The sequence below is a fragment of the Tachyglossus aculeatus genome, chromosome 11 (assembly GCF_015852505.1).
Source record: "Tachyglossus aculeatus isolate mTacAcu1 chromosome 11, mTacAcu1.pri, whole genome shotgun sequence".
Taxonomy (NCBI): Eukaryota; Metazoa; Chordata; class Mammalia; order Monotremata; family Tachyglossidae; genus Tachyglossus; species Tachyglossus aculeatus.
The window spans coordinates 457629-463581 of NC_052076.1; positions in this window are offsets into that span (position 1 = coordinate 457629).

A 5953-nucleotide genomic window follows, 5' to 3' on the forward strand; every position below is an offset into this window, starting at 1 on the left:
AAGCAAGACTGTCCTCCTCCTCCTCCTCCTCTCCCCACGCCCTCAGCTTCTACGGGTTCTCTTCTCTTTCAGTTCCTCATCTGCCTCCTCCTCCTCCTCTCAGCTCCTGGCTTCTCTGTTGTGCAGAACTGTGGGTGTGTGGGTGTGTGTGTGTGTGTGTGTGCGTGCGTGCACGTGTGCATGCGTGTCCTTGTTAACTTGGATTGTCTAGAAAACAAACATTCCTTGGTGTTGCATGGAGGAGGGCCTCTGACTGTCGGGAACTGGGGGATGAGTGAGTGGGCATATCTCTGCAGTTACCATCCCACACTGTGACTTGAGAGAGGCCAAGCTCTCCCTCTCTCCCAATTTGAACTCATTTTCCCCTTTTTGGTCCCCCTCCTCACCTCCAAATTCTAAGCTATGTGGGCACTGTAGGCACAGTGTTTGTTGAGAGGGTCTGGCCTGTGCCCCTTGGCCAGGGAGTGGTCCCAGCAAGCTGTTTAGCCAGCTCTTAGTGTTGCCCGGGGGCTGCGGTGCCCCAATGGGCCTCTCTGTCTTAACTATGGGACCGGTCCGTGTGACGCCCCCAATGTGCTGTGGCTTCCCTAACCAGGGGTTTTTAGCCAACTTGGGCAGGCGCCAAGCCCCACCTCCAGTGGCGCCAGAAACCAGACCCCTCACTGATTGATTCCTGCCGGAGAAGAGGACGGACTCATCTTCACACTTTTAGCAGTTTAGCAAACTCCTAAATCCCTGATGGGGTAGTTGAGGCCAGGAGTGTGCCACTTGTATGCCACAGTAAGCCATTGTTGAGCCAGACAATGCCTTCCTGTCCGCCTGGAGAGGGCGGGAGCGATTGGCATCACTGCAGGGGTGGGGTCCGGAATAAAGGGTAGGAACTGTTTGAAATGGCACTGCCCTGCCCAAGTAGGAGCTGCTCATGAAATGTGTTCTGCCCGGGACTCTCCTGGGTGGGTGTGGGTGTGTCTGTCTGTCTGTCTCTCTCTCCTCCCTCTCCTCCCCCCCACTCCTCCTCCTCACCCCCCACTCTGTTTCTGTCCAACTGCCAACCAGCAGCCCTGACCCAGACTCCCTGGCTGCCCATCCTCCAAGGCTGGCTCCTCACGATGCCCATTCTCACGGGGAGGGCGAGGAGGCATCACCAAGGAAACAGCTCAGAAACTCCACTCCAGGGTCCTCAGCCATTCCCACACCGTGGGTTGGAGAGCTTCAAGTTTTAGGGGGCCAATTTTGTTTCTTCACTGCAGGATATGTTGAAGTATTTACCGTTAGTAAAATGATGCAGGTCTATATTTATTGTGCTGGGCTCGGTCCCAAATAGAGCCAGTTCAAACCATTTCCATGTGGTTTTCCCTTGGTTTCTTTCACATTTGTTGTGCCTGTTGCAAGTGTCCCTCCCCTCAAGAGGAAGGAAAAGGAAGATGCAGGCAACAACTACTGCTTGCTCTTCCTGGAGATTTCCCTATCTTTATGTTGCTAAAAGTTGTGTATAGTCGTTCAAGTCTGAAAGAATAAAAAGTGGATTTAAAGTAAGAGCTGATTTGTCTCCTGGACTCGCCTCTTTCTCCACCCTTAATAACAATAATTGGGGTATTTGTTAAGCACATTCTATATGCCAAGCACTGAAATAAGCACTGGGGTAAATACAATGTAATCAGATCCCACATGAGGTTCACAGAGTAAGTAGGATGGAGAACAGGTATTGAAGCCACAGTTAGAAGATGAGGGAACTGAGGTACAAAGAAGTTAAGTGACTTGCCCAAGATCACACAGCAGGTGCGTGGCGGAACAGGATTAGAACCCGGGGCCTCTGACTCTCAGGCCCGTGTTCTTTCCGCTAGGCCATTCTGCTTTCCATTTATATCCAGTTCTGCGTCCCTCTGCGCCCTAACTAGAAATAGGACGGACTGACTGGTGTGGAAGATTAGAAATGCCAAATGAAGTCAATGGAAAAAAAAAAAAAACACCATCCTTGGAGGAAATGTAATCTTTAGACATCCACCTTTCACAGCCATCCGCTCCCCCGACCCGATTTCTAGAAGGTGTGGTTTGCTGCAAGCTTCGCCATCTAGGCAAGACCCCCAGTCCTAATGTAATGAGAAGCTTACCCCCTACTCCCACGGCCAAGAGTAAGAGAGCATCCAGCAATGAGCCTGAGAGATCAGATAAACTGGAAGAGGGACCGGGCCGTTGGCTCAGAATTACAAAAGGAGGAAAGAAGAATCGGGGTGCTGTCACTCCATCTGTCAGTCAAGCCCTTAGTGAGTGCCCGGCACCAAACTATGTGGCTGAGAAAATGATCACGGCAAGGGAATTTCCCATCTGGAATGTGGACGAGTCTTGGGCCTGTGACTCCTTCAGGCCCGAGAACCCAGATGGGGGAATTGATTCTTCACCTGAAGCCGCTCACTCCCCCTCATCCCCACCCGTTGCATCCCTGGCAGGAAAGCAAAACTCACAAATGATTTTTAAAGGAAAGACGGTTATTTGGGTGACTGTAAACCCATTGGATTAAACCGTTCTTTAGCCCTGAGGCCTGTTTTGGGCGATGTTTGTATGGGAGGTTGTTTTGGGGGCTGGCTTGGTAATTGGCCAACACCAGCCGGACACCATGTTAGGTAATGTGCACTGCACAGTGTGATATTCAGCTGCTGAAACAAAACTGCCAGACAATAGTGCAGCTGAGGCTTTCCTGCTCCATCAATTAAGAATCAGGGAAGCCATTTTAATCCTAACAAATTTCCCAGAAGTCAGGGGGAAGGCAGTTGGTGTCTTCAGTTACTAGGTATTTTGAATTTATTTAATTGTTAAATAATTAATTTATTTATTCATTAAAGCACCTACTCTGGGCAAAACCCTGATCTAAGCACTGGGGAGAGGCACATGGAGGAGAAATGCTTCTCCCCAAGCTCTTAGTACAGTGCTCTGCACACAGTAAGCGCTTAATAAATACGATTAATGAACAAGCAGATGGAGAAGAAGAACACAATCACTTTCGGTTCATTCAGTCAGCTAGTAGCACCTTCTTGGATAAATTCAAATCGAGGCCTAGACATCAATCAATTGTATTAGTGAGTGCTTACTGTGTGCAGAGTGCTGTATTAAGCACTTGAGAGAGTACAAAATAACAGTTTTTAGGCACATTCCCTGCCCACAACATGCTTGCAGTCTAGAGGTGGAGGCAGTCATTAATATAAATAAATTACAGATAAGTACATAAGTGCTGTGGGGCTGAGGACAGGGTGAATAAAGGGAGAAAGGGTGATGCAGAAAGGAATGGGAGCAGAGGAAATGAGGTCTTAGGGAAGGCCTCCTGGAGGAGATGTGCCTTCAATAAGGCTTTGGAGGTGGGGAGAGGTGGGCATTCAGGCCAGAAGCAAGATGGGGGCAAGAGGTCAGTGGTGAGATAGTTGAGAGTGAGGTACAGTGAGTAGGTTGGTATTCCAAGAGCGAAGTGTGTGGGCTGAACACGTACTGAAAGAATGCAACCTGATAATACAGTGGCTATGAAGACGAAGAGGCCATCTTACCAAAAAGTAGCCTGCCAAACAGTTTTATTAAGAAGCTCACAAAAATTTGTTCCCTGTGTCATGAACTGAACAATCCTCCTGTTTGAGTGCAAAAAATTGAATTGAAATGAATAATAATAATAATAATAATGGTATTTGTTAAGTGCTTACTATATGCCAAGCACTGTTCTAAGTCCTGGGGTAGATGCAAGGTAATCAGGTTGTCCCACATGGGGCTCACGGTCTTAATTCCCATTTTACAGATGAGGTAACTGAGGCACAGAGAAGCTAAGTCACTTGCCCAAAGTCACACAGCTGATAAGTGGCCCATGGCCTCCTGAAACTGATGGGAGTGTTTACTGGCAGCATTTCATCACACCGAGGCAAAATGAGTTTCCTGTCAAATATTTGAAAAGAGTTCAGAGTCACCTTTAGATCAGGCCTTCCTGGCCTCCTTCTGTTGCACCATTTCCTTGATTTCCTGGCTTGAAGCAGACAGATTTTGTTATTAAAGAACAGCACGTATTCATAATGCATCAATAGGAGCAGAGTCTGTATTTGGTTGCTTGAGAAGTGTGGTAAAATAACAGAGCTGCATTGCTAATTCCCATCTACTTGGGTATTTTTGGCATTGTGGTGGTATGTATTGAGCACTTACTGTGTGCAAAGCACTGTGCCAAGCACTAAGAATACACAGGTGAGAATAGACATGGTCCCTCGCCCTCAAGGGGCTCATGGTCTAAAGATAAAGGAGAGGAGGGGAGATAGGTAACAGTGTCATTAGGTGATGAAACCATAAAAAACAAATGACAAACAAATGAAGGCAAAGATAAATAATGAAGCATTTGTTAAGCACTTACTATGTGCAAAGCACTGTTCTAAGCGCTGGGGGGGATACAAGGTGATCAGGTTGTCCCACGTAGGGCTTACAGTCAATCCCCATTTTACAGATGAGGTAACTGAGGCACGGAGAAGTTAAGTGACTTGCCCAAGTCACACAGCAGACATGTGGCAGAGCTGGATTGGAACCCATGACCTCTGACTCCCAAGCCCGTGCTCTTTCCACTGAGCCATGCTGCTAATAAAACAAAGAAAGCAGGAGAAGCAGTGTGCCCTCATGGATAGAGAACTGGCCTGGGTGTCAGAAGGACCTGGGTTCTAATTCCAGCTCTGCCACTTATCTGCGAAATTCCAGTGACCCAGCATGGACCAGCCAACACCCCTGACTATCTCTCCAGTCCTCCATCTAGTCTTTCATTGACCGTGACTCAATCTCAGCCATTCTTAAATCTTCTACCTCAAAAATCTTCCCTCTAGTACAGAGACTGGACAGCATAGGACTGTAAATGAGATTCCAGACCTAAACGAGTGACAGAAACACCCAAGAAAGACTGACAGCAGTCCTAAAAGATGCCATATCTAAGGGCCATTGCCAAGAATGAAACAGTCCCAGTATGTCCAGAGTTGATGAGGGAGAGGCATAATATAAATATTCAAATTACAGAAATATACCTAAGTGCAGTGGGACAGAGGGAGTGGTGAATAAAGGAAGCAAATCGGGGGTGATGCAGGAGGGAGTCAGAAGAAATGAGGGCTTAGATAGGGAAAGGTACTTTCAATAAGGCTTTGAAGGTGGGGAGAGTGATCATTCGTTGGATATGAAGAGGGAAGGAGTTCCAGGCCTTAGGCAAGACGTGGGTGAGAGGTTAAAGGTGAGAGGGAGGAGATCGAGATACAGGGAGTAGGTTGACATTAGAGGAGTGAAGTGCGCATACACTTCAGTGAGGTGAGGTAGGAGGGGGCGAGGTGATTGAATGCTTCAAAGCCGATGGTGAAGGATTTCTGCTTGATGAGAAGGTGGATGGGCAACCACAGGAGGTTCTTGAAGAGTGATGATCTTGCCCATACCCCAACTCAGCACAATGTTTGGCTCATAGTAAATGCCCAACCTCCCTCCCACCCCGAATTATTACCTTATATCTGATCTTAATAATAGCGATATTTATTGTGCGCTATGTGTCAAGCACTGTGCTAAGAGCTGGGGTGGAGGCAAGCGACTGAAATCGGGTATAATTAATTATGGTACTTGTTAGGCACTCACTATGTGCCAGGCACTGTACTAAGCCCAGGATGGATACAACCAAATTGAGTTGGACACAGTTGCTGTCCCACTTGGGGCTCACAGTTTCAATTCCCATTTTACAGATGAGGTAACTGAGGCATAGAGAAGTAAAGTCACTTGCCCAAGGTCACACGGCAGACAAGTGGCAGAACCGTGATTAGAATCCATGACCCATCCAAACCCTGTACCACGGTTGCATTTACTATGAGCCAAACAGTGTGCTGAGTTGGGGTATGGGCAAGATCATCACTCTTCAAGAACCTCCAGTGGTTGCCCATCCACCTTCTGATCTGTCGGTTGGTCTGTCTGCGTGTCCCGC